Genomic DNA, 18681 nt, shown 5'->3' with positions numbered 1-18681 from the left:
TGTCGTACGATGGCGGCATTAAAAGATCTCTGGTGACACATTTTCATTTTACTCGACAAAATTCATTAAATCTCAGCCATAGACGCCCAAGAGGGTTTCAGTTTACTTTGGCTGCCATCTAGTAGGCATAGAACAAAACGGAACTTCGAAATTGACGAGCAGACCGCCAGATGGCGTCAAATTGAAATGTCTGGACATGGTAGCTGAGGCCATAGATTATTATTATTATTATTATTATTATTATTATTATTATTATTATTATTATTATTATTATTATTATTATTATTATTATTATTATTGTCTTAAAGTAGTTTGTTCAGTAGCTTAGACAGGGCAAAAGAAGCATTGTACCGGCTTAGTAAAATCATAATTTGTACATTTTCTTCAAAGCACGAAATTTTCTCCCCGCGGCTTAGACCTGTTTCCGTAATTTGTTAGTTAAATGCTATAGCTTCCGGACCTCTGTTAAGGAAATTTAGATGTGAGAGACAGGAATGTATAATGAAGTGTTTCCCTGCGATGATGTGTTGTTTCAAAAGATGAGATTCAATGTAAATGTATGATGCAGTATGTAAGTGTTTTTTCTAGGTGTTGAATTTTGATGTTGATATTCTTTCTTCCTTCTCTCCAGTGGAGCTTGTGTTCACTTCCATGTCGTCCAGGCATACACTTGCACATGCTTGACGTACATTCTCCTCTTCTTCTGTTGCCTGTGTAGCTTGAGTAGCCGTAGTCCGCTTCTGCACTCTTCTCACTGTCGTCTTACCACGAGGAATGAAGGAGACGTTCCAAATGTGCCCGTTTCCTGGTTAGCACTGAGATACGGCTTTCAAATAATAAGAACTTCCACTTCGAGGCTCGTGTCCAACTATCGTCCCTCTATATACTACACATAGGAAAATGCGTAATTAAGTATGTCCATTCAGCGTAAATAAAGAATTATTTTCCCACATTTCATACGAAATTACTTGCTTCTCAGACCTAGGAAGAATGTTACTTCCGTTGTTGTTGTTGTTGTTGTTGTTGTTGTTGTTGTTGTTGTTGTTGTTGTTGGTATTCCCCTATCTACAATTATGGTTTTCGGAGACGCCGAGATGCAAGAAATTTTGTCCCTCAGGAATTGTTTTTAGCGACGGTAAATCTACCGAAACGAAGCTGACATATTTGAGCAGCCTCACATTGCCGGGATCGAACCCACCATCGTTGGACTCCTAAGGCCGGTGCTCAAACGTATGAGCTACTCACTCCGGCTTATTATTATTATTTATTGAAAATTCACAGCCTGTTTCCAGTCATACGATTGGGTCAGGGATGGACTGAATGAAGCCCCCATCTAGCGGCGAGGATAGAATTGTGCCGGGTGCCGAAGCCTGTCGCGTTCCTCTGGGGCAATGATTAATGGCCGACAGATGAAACAAACGTATATTGGAGAGTGTTGTTGGCATGAGTGATGGCAGAAAAAAACCCGGAGAGAAACCTATCCGGCCTCCGCTTTGTCCAGCACAAACCTCACATTGAGTGACCGGGATTCGAACCACGAAGCCCAGCAGTGAGAGGGCGGCGCGCTGCCGTCTGAGCCACGGAGGCTTATTATTATTATTATTATTATTATTATTATTATTATTATTATTATTATTATTAACAAGAACTCGCACTCAGTTTCATTTTATTACCATCACACCGGTAACATGGCACAGTAACCTGGCTCTCCTATAACAATGTTCACTTTGTTCTTGCGATCTTTGAATGTAGATAACAAAATGCTTCCTATAGGCATGTAGGACACTTGTCAGTGTGCGATAAAGTTCAGTGGTTATGATTCTTAAGTACTACGATTCAAAGAGGTCAAACACTATCATTCATTCATGCGTGCGACTACAAAAGGTAAAAGACTGTTCTACGAGTGCAGTTGCTCTGAGAACACGATAAGGAAATTTGAATCTATCTCACAATATTTATTTTTGGTTGGACACGAGATCTCCCTACTTTGAGACCACTGTGATTTCAGTTAAATCTCTGTGCATGATTTCTTCATATTAGACTTTACTTCACGATGTAATTCTGTAAACTAACATCTATGTTAATATAAAATGTACTCTAATGTATCTAAATAATCCTCTGAAGAGTCGGTGAACTTGAAGATCATTCTGTTAGGTTTCTGATATCCTCCTCTTACTTTAAGGATGGACACGAGTTTACTTTGTACTTATCTGTACTGCCATCAACGTGGAACTAACAAAAATGCCATTTTGAAATAGCCTATCTTGTATTCAGAATCGCCTCGTGATACCTTAAAGAGTAAAATGAACTTGTGAATTCAGAAATGTCCAAAATCCTGGAGACTATAATTTTTCAGAAGTGAAAAAAAAAAAAACACGTAAAAACCGGCAGTAGCAATAACATGAAATTTATTTATGCAATGAAATAGTAACTTCTCAACATACTTGTGTAGAAGGCAGATTTTACTTTACATATGCCATTTTGCTAAAAATATTGTATATTTTGACAGCGGTTGGTCATTTTTAAACCAAAATGTAGTAAAAAATCGTACTTCTTAATATTTATTGCAAACGATTTCTGCAATTTAATTAATTCCAAATGATCATTACTATATATCCTGCTTTCTTTCAGGTTATTTATAAATGAATGTGTGTTAGCTATAATTGAAAACCCTATTTGGCTTCATAACATTTAACTTGTGAAGCGGGTTCTGGGATAACACGACTCTTTCCCATCCGGCTCCATGGCTAAATGGTTAGGGTAATGGCCTTCGGTCACAGGTGTCCCGGATTCGATTCCCGGCAGGATTGGGAATTTTAACCATCATTGGTTAATTTCCCTGGCAGGTCGCCTACGGGAGTCAAATCAGAAGACCTGCACCTGGCGAGCCGAATATGTTCTCGGGCACTCCCGGCACTAAAAGCCATACGCCATTTCATTTCATTATGACTCTTTCCCAAAGGAAAGTTATATATTCTAATAATGGAAGGCGTCATTTTAGTGACCAATACTTCATACTTGTGCAAATGTGCGAAAACCACTCGCCTTAAATTTCTCTTCATTCTTCCTCCGAAAACCGTTAAAAAGTCTTGGTTATAGAGTTTGAAGGGAACTTTAAAAATAAGTATCATGTCCCCAGTTAATCTGACATCAGATTTAGTTTCAAAATGCTGAACGCAACCACAATACGTCTCCATCTTTCGTTTCAATTTTTTCTTGAATTTCTGAACATTCTTCATTATTATGCATATCACCACTACTAAATTCCATTTTGTCAGTCACAAAACAATACAGCTCCAGTGATATTTGATAGGGGAAAGCTACTTTCGAGTTCATTATAATGGAACATTCTAAAATTGAGAACGATTCTGAACAGCTTTTCACTTCGGAGCTGAGATATTCTCTATATGTAAAAACATGTATCCCAAGTATGCTATAAAGTTAATTTCTTAAAAAAGTGGATTTGAGACGTTTTCTAATTTACAAGTTCAATTGCATCTCTAACCCTTGCCTCTAGAATAGTAACTACGATACATAGAGCTGTAAAGTAGTCTACAAAGCATACATTACTAACAGCACCGTACATATTCTGGTCTTGCTTAAATATTGAACGTTGGAATAAGGATCGAAATAGCTCCCAAGCTCCATCGCCAGGAAATAGCTTTTCGAAATGCTGGCCAAAATGCTGTCATTGCAGTTTCTGCTTCTGAAGTTAACTGTCAACAACAGGAACTTAAAACAGAGCTGTCTTCAAAATACGTCATTTGAAAAGCAAGTGCTCACTGTAGCGCATAACCTTCTTTTAGAGAAATGTTAGTATACCTGCTTTTTTCCTCTATGTAGCGAAGTAACATGAAGTTGGTTAGGTTTATCCCGGGAATGCACGTGAATTCTGTACTCTTACAAGTGTCTATCGAGCGGCTCGTTCAAAGCGTCCAGTGCATATATTCTTGTTTCATCGACACAACACTTCGCGGTCTTACCTCTGCCTAGCTCATGTATGTTCGTTCTTGGCCAGAAATGACTGAAGTGTGTGAAGAGTCGATTGTTTTCTACCAACTTTATACTGTCGCCCTATCCCCGATCCTTCCTCTTACATAGTGGCGCAGGATGTCTGACAAGAGTAATACTTTAAACTGTAATGGCTGCTTCAACTCGTTCGATCTGTTCTTTTCTCCTTAGCTCCATGGCTAAATGGTGAGCGTCCTGGCTTTTGGTCACAGGGGTCCCGGGTTCGATTCCCGACAGGCTCGGGAATTTTAACTATCATTGGTTAATTTCCCTGGCACGGGGGCTAGGTGTATTTGTCGTCTTCATTATTTCATCCTCATCACGACGCGCAGGTCGCCTACGGGAATCAAATCAAAAGACCTGTACCTGGCGAGCCGAATATGTCCTCGGACATTCCTGGCACTAAAAGCCATATGCCATTTCATTTACCTTACAGGGACACTATCCAAGGTATACACGCCGATTTTGAAGAAACTATAGAGTCACTGAAAATACTTTCAACTCAATGTACAGTAGAAATGTTTGGTTTCCTGGTGTTACTAATCACTGAATGCACTTCGATTATTATCATACTGTTGATCGGGTATCTCAAAAATAATTCCCTTTATTTAAAGTCTACTGTTTACAGTCTGTTATTTACAGGTAGAACTGACATCTGTATTGTGATTCAAACTTCAAAGATTAATAACGTGTCCATTCTCTAACAGGTGAAGTTTGCAATAGTGAAAATTGTTAAAAATAAATCCACTTAGCGCATTAGCCATGTCCATTAATTCTTACAAGACAACTGAAACCAAACAGACATTCATAAATATACCTGAAGTTGAAATCAAAGGTCGAGTGTGAATCTGCGGTTGGTGCCAAAAATGTTTCTCTTCTCTCAGTTTAAGGTGGACAACATCATGTAGCTTAGTCTCTTCCTTGGCATTTACTAGTTTACGACAAGACATCTACATTTTTTCTATGAGCATTAATGACTGCCGACAAAATGGGCATCATTGTTCATCATTTTGAAAGTATTTTCAGTGTAGGGTAGAGTCACAGTGCATGTTGCTTACCAAACACCAACAATTTCTCTGAAGTAGAATGTTTCAATTTCAGTTGGATAGCAATGTATCCAGTTCGGTATAATCGTCAAGTTTACCTTTCAGCATACATCCATGAACTGCGTACTAAGTATAGAGGAATCATAATATGAAAACACCTTGCCAAGCTCTGATATCAAACATACAGCATGCCACAAAATACACAGTGCTTCCCGCCGTCCGGGAAAAACGACAGCAAGCTGGAATGACTGCCTGATAAATTCTAATGCACCTCTAAAAATACTCGCTCGTAATTTCTCGTCATGAAGGGGTTCCTCAAGGAGCATGGCACTCCGCTATTGGCTGTTCTGAGAATTTACGTACACGTGTAAACGAAGAACGCTTCTTCTGAAAAGGGAATAAGATTGGGGTCAAAATCACCATGTTTAAGTTATTGCACCACAGTACATTTATAGGGGTTTAACTTCGTTAGCTTCGTAGCCCATTGTATAGAACCTCAAGAAATTTCCGTTTGCTGAGAAAGACGACTAAGGTCCGGTTTCACAGTATACGCTTAAGCCTTGGATCGGGCTTAAGCGGGAGCTTAAACTCTGGACGAGTTTCACAGTGGGGAGCGCAAGTGGTAAGCCGAGCTTATCTGGGGCTGGCTTAAGCTGTATGAAACTGAGGTTTAAGCTAAGGATTCAGTTCAGAAGGTAGAGCGCTGGTCTTCTTATAGCCCAACTTGGCAGGTTCGATCCTGTCTCAGTCCTGTGGTGAAGGTGCTCAAATTCATAGTTAGTGGGACGTAAAACCAATGACATTAACATTAAATCTATATATATATATAAAATAGCTTGTCCTGACAGACTGACTGATTCATCATCGCCGAGCCAAAACTACTGGACATAATGAAATGAAATTTTGGGGATGCATTCATATTAAGATGTAGGTGCTCGCTAAGAGAGGATTTTTGGATATTCCGTTGCTAAGGGGGTGAAAAGGGGGGGTGAAGTTTTAAAATGAGTGCACCTATATCTTAAAACTTTAAAAGTTTACAAATGTAAAAATTGGTATTTAGAATCTTCTTTGAAAATAAGGAAACACGTATTTTTTTGTTTTCAGAAAATCCCAATAGGAGGGGTGAAAAAGGGTGAAAATGTGTTGAATGCCTTTAATCAGGATACCGGTACTTATATCTCAGAAACTGAAGATATTACAGACCTGAAAATTGGTACTTTTGATCTCTTTTAAAAATAAAGAAACCCGTATTTTTTTGTTTTTGGAAAATCTAATTAATGGGAGGGTGAAAAGGGGGTGAATTTTTAAAATTAGTGAATCTATATCTCCAAACTTTTAAAGTTTGCAGATGTAAAAATTGGTATTTAGAATCTTCATTAAAAATAAAGAAACACGTATTTTTTTGTTTTCGGAAAATCGCAATAGGAGGTATGAAAAGGGGTGAAAAAGGGGTTGAATGCCTTTAATGAGGCTACTTATATCTCAGAAAATGAGGATATTATAGACCTGAAAATTGGTGTTTGGGATCTCCTTTAAAAATAAAGAAACACGTATTTTTTGTTTTTGGAAAACCCAATTAAGGGGGGTAAAAAAGGGGTAATATTTTAAAATGAGTGTACAGTATCTATATCTCAAAACTTTTAAAGGTTATAGGTGTAAAAATAGGTATTTAGAATCTCCATTAAAGATAAAGAAACACGTATATTTTGTTTTCGGAAAATCCTAATAGGAAGGGTGGAAAAGGTTGAAAAAGGGGTCGATTTTCTTTCATGAGTCTACTTATATTTCAGAACCTGAAGATATTACAGACCTGAAAATTGGTGTTTGGGATCTCCTTTAAAAATAAATAAATACGTATTTTTTGTTTGTGCAAAATACAATTAATGGGGGGGTGAAAAGGGGGTGATTTTTTAAAATGAGTGTATCTATATCTCAAAACTTTTTAAGTTTATAGATGTAAAAATTGGTATTTAGAATCTCCTTTAAAAATGAAGAAACACGTATTCTTTTGTTTTCGGAAAATCCCAATAGGAAGGGTGTAAAAGGGTGAATAATGGGTTGAATGCCTTTCATGAGGATACTTATATTTCAGAACCTGAAGATATTACAAACCTGAAAATTGGTATTTTGGATCTACTTTAAAAGTAAAGAAACAGGTATTTTTTCGTTTTTGGAAAATCCAAATATTGGGGGGTGAAAACGGGGGTGAATTTTTTAAAATGAGTGTGTCTACATCTTAAAACTTTAAAATTTACAGATGTAAAAATTGGTGGTTAGAATCTCCTCTAAAAATAAAGGAACACGTATTTTTTTGTTTCCAGTAAGTCCTAATAGGAGGGGTGTAAAAGGGTGAAAAATGTGTTGAATGCCTTTAATGAGGATACACATATCTCAGAAATGAAAGATATTATAGAACTGATAATTCGCATATGGGATCTCCTTTAAAAATAAAGAAACACGTATTTTTTAGTTTTGGAAAAGCCAATTAATGGCGGTTAAACAGGAGTGACAAATTGGGGTGAATTTTTTGAAAGACTATATCTACAGAATATCTTGGAATCGTAAAATGTTACAGACGTAAAAAGTGGGTGTAAATCTCCTGTAAATGTAAAGAAATATAGGTTATTTGTTTTGGAAACTCTACTTAAGGGGAACCCAAAAGGGATGAAATTTTAAAATGAGAATTTTTTCGGATATCTAAAAAACTTAACATGTTACAGAAGTGAAAAATGGTATTTTTTTATCTCTATTAAACATAAAGAAAAGTGTATTTTTAGTTTTCGGAAATACCACTTGGGTGGAGGGCGGGGAGGGGGGTAAAAGTGACTGAAAATGGTGATGAATTCTTTTAATTAGGCTACTGATATCTCAAAAATGAAGATGTTACAGATGTGAAATTTGATATTTGCAATCTGCTTTAAAAGTAAAGAAACACGTATTCTCGGAAAATCCAATGAAGGGGGGGGGGGGTGAAAGAATTGAAACATTAGTTGACTTAATTGTATGAGAATACATACATCTAATACTAAAGTTGTTACAGACGTGAAAATTCGTATTTGGATCTCCTTTAAAAACAAAGAAAAAGGCGTTTTGGTGGGGAAACCATCTTGGAGGGCGGGAGTGTAAAAGAGTTGAATTCCTTTCATGAGGACACATAAATCAAAAACTGAAGAAGTTAGAGTCATGACAATTGGTATTTAGAAGATCCTTTACTATTAAAGAAACAAGTATTTTTTTGCTGGAAAATTCATTTAGGGGGAGGAGAGATTATTGTGAAATGAAGTGAAAAAAAGTAAATTATTTTTATGTGGATACTTATATCTCAAAACTGAAGGTAATAGACGTGAACATTGGTGTTTAGAATCTCCCTTAAACATAAAGAAACAAGCATCCTTTTAATTCTTTTTCGAGGGGGGGGGGGTGGCTGTAAATAAACTTAACGGCGGTGGGGTGTAGAAGGAGGTGCGACCAATTGATTTTACTGTTATTAATGTACTTATAAGGATCCTCCGTTGCTCAGGCGGCAGCGCGCCGGCCTCTCACAGCTGGGTTCCGTGGTTCAAATCCCGGTCACTCCATGTGGCATTCGTGCTGGACAAAACGGAGGCGGGACAGGTTTTTCTCCGGATACTCCGGTTTTCCCTGTCATCAGCCATTCCAGCAACACATAATAGTAATAATAATAATAATAATAATAATAATAATAATATTCCGGACCGTCGTCAAATTGCGGACCGCGATGGAAACGGCTCCTGGAGGGGTAATGACTAAGAATGCAGTCCGGTCGCGGGTTCAGTGCCGCCAAGGCACCCAGTATGACAGCACGCCGGATCTCCTGAAGGATTATATCCGTATTAAAAATATTATAGGAAAAGATGGCAAAGATTTACGGACCCAACTGACCTGGAGGAATACCTGAGCCTAACCCGGGAAGTACGAAATCGATTGCTGGAAAGGAAGATTTAAAAATGGGAGGAAACGTGCCGTAAAATAATAGATCGGGAATTTTGGTGGATTCTCGCAGAGAACGAGTCAGATCGCGAATTTCGGCGGATTATATATCTAAAACAATAAGCATTCAATTATAAATTTCAGTATAATACCGTAGCGAAGCACGGGTATCTTGCTAGTAACTTATATTTCTGAATATATTTCGACGCTCGTGAAATAATACAGTTTCCGTGTTCCGATATACAGTAAAAAGAGACAAAAATGTCGGTCGGTCACTTGCTTTCTTGGCTTACGCTGCGTGAACCATCAACGATAGACCCCAAGTGTAAGTGTACGAATTGTAGAGCATAGAAACCTCTACAAAAATGTCCGTGATGGTATATACGTATTTCCAACCGTTTGCCCTCTAGAAGCGATTTTATGCTATACTCAGCGGTAAAAAAATACAACTCCTTAACATTAAATAAATATTTCGATATTATCCTCGAATTCCTCATCGAAATAAATTGTTTGACCTCCTCCAGTATTTTATAAGGATTTCAATAACCTTGTCAGGACATTATTTGCATGAATGGTTCAGAAGTTATGGCCATTTTAGACTGTAGTGGTAATACGTGTCAGCAGGACGGGCGAGTGACCTTTTTTAAACTTTATTTTTGTTACTATTATTGGAATCACATTTTCCGTTCATTTTTCTAAATTATCTTGGCTGATAAACGATGTATAACCTACAAGTCAATCAATCATAGGCTACGGATGTAAACAAAGATGAGAATTGAATCATTGCGCATGCGCAAGCATTACCAACTTCGGAGATGTTCTGCTTAGTAAAGCTGCACATGGTCCCCCTACTGTGAAACTCGTAGTGTTTATGCCAAAGAGTAAGTCTTGCTTAAGCGGCGTGCGTGGCTTACTAAAGCTTCGGCTTAAACTCAAACTGTGAAACCGGGCCTTTAAGAGACAGGAGAAAGTTTCAGGCGTTATCCAACGTCTTCAAGAGTTTCTTCTTATAATTAATATTTCCCGTTTCTTCTTCTTCACAGTACCATATCAGGTCCCCCTGACGTTAGCGATCACAGTGGCGAATGCAGTACGACACCTTGTTAGGTGGAAAAGTCTTTCAACACTGTGAATTCCAGTCCATTCTTTGATGTTTCCAAGCCATGACGTTCGCCTCCTCCCGACACTGTATTTTACCTTGTACAATCCGCTGTAAGATGAGGTAACGGTCATTTCTAAGGATGTGGCCAAGGTAAGAGATCTTCCGGTGCTTTAATGTTTGAACGAGTTCCCGACTTACACTTGCCCTTCTGAGTACTTCTTGGTTCGTTCGTCGTGCAACCCACGAAATCCGGAGCATCCTACGGTGGATCCACATTTCAAAGGCTTCCAAGCGTTTCAGTGATATGTTCTTGAGAGTCCATGTTTCCACACCATATAGCAAGGCTGACCATATATAGCACTTGACCATCCTCTGTCTAAGTTTTAAATTTAAGTAGTTTTTGCAAAAGAAAGATTTCATTTTTGTAAATATTCTTCGTGCTATTGCTATCCTCTGTTTCCCGTTTAATGAAATGTATTAACTAATCTATGAACCGCCCCAGGACTTGGACTCTAACTCCTGGAAATTCCTCTTGAAATAATCTCCTAACAGCACGAGCAGATTCTTTATGGGACATACTCACAGTATGGAATGGAGCTATCCACTTCACTTTGCATACACTCACTGGAAAATGAAACAAACACAGACTCCCCTCCCTCCCGCGCAGCTATCGGTTTAGTTACTCCCAGTCGCTACTCCGGTTCCAAAATAATTGGATGACACAGAATACCTAAAAAATGGCAACTTCTTTGTTCGGGAAATGTCTCAAAAGACAGTCATTTCAACATCTAAGAGCTAAGTGTGTCGATCTCATGCTTACCGTCCTACTGAAATCGGTTATAGCACTCATCTGCAGAGAGGATATCACAATTTCAGTTCCCTCTTACAGTATCGACCTCTAAAGCGTTTTCCAAACTTCACCTATTATAAATTTGTCATTTATGTTCATTTACTTGATAATTTAAAATCATTAAACACAAACTTAATTTCTTCACAGATGAATCTTTAAACATATGTCAGGGGCCGATGACCTCGATGTTAGGCCCCTTTAAACAACAAGCATCATCAAACATATGTCAAACTATTTCGGATCATGATAAATAGAACCTCCTGTATGGAATGACTAGTGGTGTGGTAAGACGTGGAGCCGCATTGGTAAAATATTTCCTTCGCGAAGAGCAGTGATCAAATCATTGATTCCATGCACGCCCAAGAATGTTGGTCCCGACATATCCTCCGTTTCCCCACAGATCCAATTTCGGGCCATTCGTGTTGATTTTGAAAATTCTCTCGGATGTTTAAGTTAAACTTTAAGAATCAGGTTCCCTATAAATGTAATTCACTCATGGAAATCAAAAACCACCTAACTGAACTTTTTGTAATTTTCTATGTTATGATGGAAAAATATTGCAAGCATAGCCTACTATCCATGTATAGCAAAAACGCCTAAATCCGAATGTAACTAGTCAGCTACAAGCTGTTTGTTTACTTCGTGGAAATCACAAAGCAAGTTATTCCATGGAGTTAGCGAGTTCCATAAATATTCTCACTACTTGGCACCACTATCGAATGCCAACAGAAGATGAGAATGACACAGAAACCATACATTTCGATTTCCAGTGAAATCTCCCTGTTCCCATCACAAGCGTTTGTGATGAATTCTACCCCAGGTGTAGGTGGGTGTATGACTTTGATGTGTGTCGAATATCGGACCGTAAAGAATTAATGTATATGTGCTGTGATATTAGCAGTTTGTTACGACACTATGGAAATAAAGAACCACCTAATTCAAGGCCTATATAATATTCTTTGAAAAAATTCTCCAACTATAGTTATTTTGATATTTATTCATAGTTCATATTATTTCGTGACTGAAGGTTTTGGCATATTTTACTAAAGTGTCGAAATGTCGGACAGAATGTTATGCAGGAGGAATTCAGTAGGGCTAAAAGTACATCTGCAGAACGTATGAGACTGCAGTGCTGATCTCTTGTAAAAACAAATACATCTCTTACTTTTCACCTCATTCACCACCCTTCATTAACATCTTGACAATCGTTAAAATTGAGCAAATGAAAATTTAAATTAATAAATAAAAAGATCTTATGATATTCTCTGAAGCTGAGTTGGGGGACTATCAGTCTGGCTTCAGAAGAAATGTAGGAACACGTGAAGTGATCCTGAATTTACGTCTGATCGTAGAGGACCGAATTAAGAAAGACAAACATACGTTACAGTACGCGAAACTTTTAGTGATACTTCGGCTCGCTAGTGCTGAATCGGTAGACCTCGGTCGTCTTCGAGATTCGTATTGGCAACCTTTGACACACGAACTATGAATCGATTATGTATCGCCGTGAGACATCTGGCGTACACTTTACGTACTAGTACTGTTGTTGTTGACACAGCAAAGCCAAAATATAGAATTCATGCTAGGAACAAGATTCGAATCGAGAAATTTTATATAATGTGTGTGTGACACAGTTGTTGACTTAAAATAATAAAGGTTTAGAAAATTCATATCGATCGATCATACTATCGATTCAATTCAGATTTAATTTCCATTCAGTTGGCAGTATTACCTGAACCGGGGTAGTTCCCTCCTTACTCCTCGCCCCCGTAAAATGAAGTATCACTGAAAGTTTCGCGTACTGTACGTGGCATTTGTAGATCTAGAAAAGGCATTCGATAATGTTGTTTATTGGACCAAGCTATTTGAGATTCTCAAGGTGGTCGAGACTGGATACCGAGAAAAAAAATATCTACAAACTTCAAAAATCAGTCTGCAGAGATGAGAATCAAAGATATTTAAGAAAGCAGAAATGAGTGAGGTAAAGCTGCAGTTTGTCCCGTCTTCTTTTCACTGTTTACGTAGAACAGGCGATAAAAAAAAAATCAAAGAAGAATTTGGGAAAGGAATCACAACCCAAGGAGAGAAAATCAAAACTCTTGAGATCTACCTATGATATTGTTATTTTGTCAGAGTCTGCAGAAGATCTGGAGAAATTGATGAATGGTATGGAGAGAGTCTTGAAGAAGGAGCACACGATAAAAATAAATAAATCCAAAACAAAGGCAATGGAGTGAAATCGAATGAAGTCTGGTGATGGAGGAAATTTTAATCAGGAAATAAAGCAGAATAACTAATGATGGCATAAGTAAGGAGAACATAAAATGCAGACTAGCACAAGGAAGGAAAATAAATTTGCTCTCTTCAAACATTGATATAGGAATTAGAAGGACGTTTTTGACGACTTTCGTCTGGAGCATGGCATTGTATAGAAGTGAAACATGAATGATATTGAGCTCAGAAAGAAAGAGAATAGAAGCTTTTAAATGTGGTGTTACAGAAGAATGCTGAAGGTGAGATGGGTAGATCGAATATTGAAGACATACTGAATTGAATTGGCGAGAGGAGAAGGATTTGGCAAAATCTGACCAGAAGAAGAGACACAATGATAGGGCACATCTTAAGACACCCAGGTCTTTCCAGTTAGGTTTTGAAGGAAGTGTAGGGAGTAAAAACGTCAGGGGTAGACCAAGGTATACGACAGAGTAGAGTAGATGTAGGATGTAGTTGTGACGTAGAAATGTAAAGTTTACCACAATAGGTAGGCATTGAAAGCTGCATCAAACCAGTCTATGGACTGACCCTAACAAGAACAAATACAAGAATACGAAAATGTGTACTTTATTATTTATATTTACAATACATGATGCACATCTCGTGTACGTAACTTTTTGTATCGGAAAATGTACGTTGCGACCCACACTGGCATTCTTTACTGTGCCGTGCAGTTGTTGGAAATATCTCCGGAATGAGCGTGCCAAGATAACAAGCTTTCTTCGACAAATGGAATGCGATGAGGACCAATCTGAGAAACTTGGGGAAGAATTAATGCGGGCCCGTTACTTAGGAGTGCAGACAAGGACATGCAGTAATTTGTTAATGCGACGGCGGAGGAATGTAATAAAACGTTAGAAGAGACGCTCTCAGATAAACTGTACGCGGTCATGGAATTGTGGCTCAACTTCTGCGTTCTTGAAATGCTCCTGTTTTTTCTGTCATCAAAATTTGTCAAATTATGTCGGAGAACTATTTCATATTATGTGATAGCGACGACTGCTAAATGCTAGGAAAAAAAGTCGTCCCGAGGCACTGAACTTTTTGTAAGGTAAAGCTCTCAGATAGTAGTTAGCTTCCATTGCTATATCTGGAGTTCAAAATTGAGTGACTGAGCTAGCTGGAGAATGTAGATGCTATGACGGATTGATTGTCAAACTAATTAACGCCAAGGTTATCAGCGTTGGATCTAGGGAAATACAAGTGAATATTCTGTCCCCTTGAAGAATGACTTCGTCGGGTAAGAAGAGAGGGAAATGAAAGGCGTAAAAATAACGTCTTAGTCGTTCGGTAATTCAAAGTTATTCACACACGCCTATTGGTTGCAGAAAATAATATAACATTGCATTGCCCAGCGAGGTGGATCTCATACGCAAGAACACTGTGACCGGGTCCGCTACCTCTCGTATTAGGCAGCTCCTCGCGAGGCTGAGCTCTCGGACCACAATTAGAACCCCTGGGCCGGCCGGGATTCGAGCCCGAACACTCCAGGTAAGAAGGCTGGCTCGCCACCTCTCCACGTGTGTAAGCCTCGATGCCCTGAGTCCGAAGAATCCTTACAACACATCTCCACACACAATGGCAGTAGATACGACACAGAGAAATGCTTGTGCAACGACTATTTTAAGTTCTTGTACACTTAACTCTACACTAAGCCTAAATCATTGCAATTCCAGCCGCTACTGCAGACCCCGCAATAGCACATGTTACTGCACTGCTTATCAAACACGGGATGACAAAAGATGTCCGAAACCCCTGAAACAGCATAAGCACAGTCCATAAAGCCTCGTTAAGCATTCGTCATGTTACGAGAGCTAGATCGTCTGTGTGAGCCAGAGAGGAGGTAAGGTAGACGTCATTAAATTAATACGTAATCTTTAACCAATCTTACGGACGCCCGAAATTCGTCAGAACTGTGTCAGGCATGAAGGAGATGATCTTTAACGGGCCATTCTACTGAGATTTGGACCTAAAGTGGCAAAAAAACTGAAAATGACCTTTTGGTACTAGAAGACAGGCCAGAAACAAACATTAGAGCACACATAGGAACACTTGTTTGCATGTGCAGCCATTATTAAAGGTCCTGCGAAAAAACCGCGCCTCCCTTTAACTGGGCACGTCCATTAGCTTTGATTTTTCTCGAAATAAACTTTCGTCCAGAATTTAAAATGCTCCAGACAAATCGGTTTTAACCTGATTAGCTTCAGACTTTGTACAAACCTGTTTTTCATCATTTGTAAAATCCATTTTTTAAACGGTTGAAAGCTTTTTTCAAAAATACTGTGAGTCAGTACAAGAAAAATTGACTGTTTTTAAAATACTATGCCTCATAATACTAAAAATACTGTATTTTTCTTTCTAAAGCTTAACAACCTAGTTTCAAACTAGAAAACAAACCATTGGTCCGCCTGAAGCGTTTTGAAAAATAATATACTCTTTAGAAAAAGAAGTCATAATTCCAAAACGAATTGCCCAATTTAGGCCAAATGTTCTTTTGGCTACATTAAGTGTAACTCAGCAGGATTCCCCCTAAACAGAATGACAGTTCCCTTTCAGTATTGTCGTCCCAAAAGAGTAAGAAAGGTTTGTATTTCCCACCTGGTGAAAAACCTACAACGAGACCTCTACCTTCAGATTGTACCCACTTCCATGTTTTGTTTACGTATCTTTACCCATCTTCAACTTCAAAACGGTTGCACTCTCACACTGATGCCAAGACTTATTCACGTGACCTTGGTACTGTAAATATCTTGTACATAACAAGAGGTTCGGGTGATCTCTTCAAAGCAACTTTCCTTCTGTTTATTTTTGTTTGTCAAGTTACAGCAATTTTACTTTGTTCTTTTATTCTGCAAGCAAAATTTGTAAATTATTGCTTACTTGTTTTTTGAGCTTTAGTAATAAACTAGTAATCTGTAAATAGCGCATTGAAATAATTTAAGTTCTTTGAAAATGAAAGTTTGTACTCGACTGTTTTTATGCTGTAAAAATCTAACAGATTTTACTGAAATTTAGTGAATTCTCAGTGTTATTTACCTGTTATTGAAATAGTTTAAATATAGTTCTATCTATTATTCTGATTACTACTCTGTAAAGGTTTTGTTCGTAGCCGAGCTCCACTATAGAGATGGGAAGCTGCATGATCTTCCTCCACATTCACTAATGAAAAGAACCTCAGCTCACTATACTTGTAACAAAGATTTTCAGAGAACTGACTCTGGGACTGGGGCTCAAAGCTTGCCATAAAATTAATTTTGTTTCATGCATTGAAAACTTCACATGATAAATGAAACACACTTTCAGACATACAAACAACGAAACAGAGCGTGAGAAACGACTTCCCATTGAGGAAGGACGCACACCTTTCACTAGACTTAATTTATTGGGTTTTTTGTTTGTTTGTTTGTTTTTTTAGCTCAGCAACAAGGAAATGCACTTAAACGAAATTTTGCCTGCTTATATTACCAGTTACGAAATAAGGTTCAATTTTTATATTAATTTTCATTGACTAAAGAGGGTTTCCCCGGTACAGGAAACCAAGAATAATGGCCGAGATGATTCGTCGTGCTAACAACCACACGACACCTCATAATCTGCAGGTCTTCGGACTGAGCAGCGGTCTCTTGGTAGGCCATGGCCCTTTGGGGCTGTTGCACCATGGGGTTTGGGTTTGGTTAAAGTGTGTTTCATCAGTAAATACTACAATCCATTGAATACTTGCACGATTCTTTTGCTGAAACGATTTAACATCATACTCTTGGAATTTTTTGTACTGTATATTCCTTCGGAAAGTACTGTTGCTTTCAAATCAATTTTCAACTCTTTGTATTACTAAATTTTCGTAAGTTAAATCACTTCTGTCAAAGAAACAAGCTAGAGCATGTTATATATATAAAACACACTACCATGAAAATACCTTCTATAGGTTTCGAATTGTGGTGAGAATCGTGAACGAGTTGTGGACCTTTATGTTTCCTTACATAGATAAATGATATGAATAAAGAAGTGGAATCAAAGATAAGTCTTTCTGCGGATGACGTTATTTTGTATAGAGTAATAAATAAGTTACAAGATTGTGAGCAACTGCAAAATGACCTCGATAAATGTTGTGAAATGGACAGAAGGCAATGGCATGACAATAAACGGGGTTAAAAGTCAGGTTGTGAGTTTCACAAATAGTAAACGTCCTCTCAGTTTTAATTACTGCATTCATGGGGTGAAAGTTCCGTATGGGGATCACTGTAAGTACCTAGGTGTTAATATAAGGAAAGATCTTCTTTGGGATAATCACATAAATTGGATTGTAAATAAAGGGTACAGATCGGCACAAGGTTATGAAGGTATTTAGGGGTTGTAGTAAGGATGTAAAGCAGAGGGCATATAAGTCTCTTAAGACCCTAAATAGAGTATGGTTCCAGTGTATTGGACCCTCACCAGGATTACTTGGTTCAAGAACTGGAAAAAATCCTAAGAAAAGCAGCTCGATTTGTTTTGGATGATTTCTGAGAAGAAAGTAGCTTTACAAAAATGTTGCAAAGTTCGGGCTGGGAACACTTGGGAGAAAGGAGACGATCTGCTCGACTAAGTGGTATGTTACGAGCTGTCAGTGGAGATATGGCGTTGAATGACATTACTAGACGAATAAGTCTGAGTGGTGTCTTTAAAAGTAGGAAAGATCACAATGTGAAGATAAAGTTGGAATTCAAGAGGACACATTGGGGCAAATATTCGTTTATAGGAAGGGGAGTTAGGGATTGGAATAACTTACCAAGGGAGATGTTCAATAAATTTCCAGTTTCTTTGAAATCATATAAGAAAAGGCTAGGAAAACAACAGATAGGCAATCCGCCACCTGGGTGACTGTCCTAAATCCAGATCAGTAGTGATTGAGAAAATAAGCAACAAGCCTGTGGCAGTGGGATATAAATTTTACACGAACTTCTAGGGACGATAGAAGAGACGAAAACAAACCATAGGTCGGAAATTTATCATTGAAATCGTTTTTGGAGTGATTGAGAATTTCAATTTAATTACAATCCTTCACAAGAACTGTTCAAATGTGCGGCCTCCTGTTGCAGTACAAGTTCTGCAATGACGTACCATTGCTTGTCGTAGATGTCCAAGCATTTGCTGTAGAAGAACCCGATGTGCTCTTCCTCCGATTCAAATGGAGTCTCATACACCAGGCTCTTCAATTGTCCCCGTACAGAAAAGTCAGATGAACGACCTACAGTTAATTAATAAAACACGTTTTCTTGGTCACTTCCATACTTCCTCGAATTTCGAGTGTTAAATTTTGTTACACTCGATGTCTTTTGAAGAAGTGGAGATATTTATTTTTCTTCACTTGATTAAGGGAGACCGAATGCCCTCTATTACCAATGTTAATTTTCTATCATTTATATTCCTTTTTCTTAGAAATCGTAAGATCAGTATTTGAAAATTAC

The 18681-nt window shown here is 38.1% G+C and overlaps 1 protein-coding gene across 1 annotated transcript in view; it reads left to right on the top strand.

Annotated features, from left to right (window-relative positions):
• The window catches only part of LOC136884946 (uncharacterized), a 535891-nt gene that overhangs the window by 499384 nt on the left and 17826 nt on the right, over positions 1 to 18681 (top strand). The window lies entirely within an intron of this gene.

The sequence above is a fragment of the Anabrus simplex genome, chromosome 13, assembly GCF_040414725.1.
Source record: "Anabrus simplex isolate iqAnaSimp1 chromosome 13, ASM4041472v1, whole genome shotgun sequence".
NCBI classification, from domain to species: Eukaryota; Metazoa; Arthropoda; class Insecta; order Orthoptera; family Tettigoniidae; genus Anabrus; species Anabrus simplex.
The sequence above is the reverse complement of the archived record's forward strand: the minus strand, read 5'-3'. Positions and strand labels throughout refer to the sequence as shown.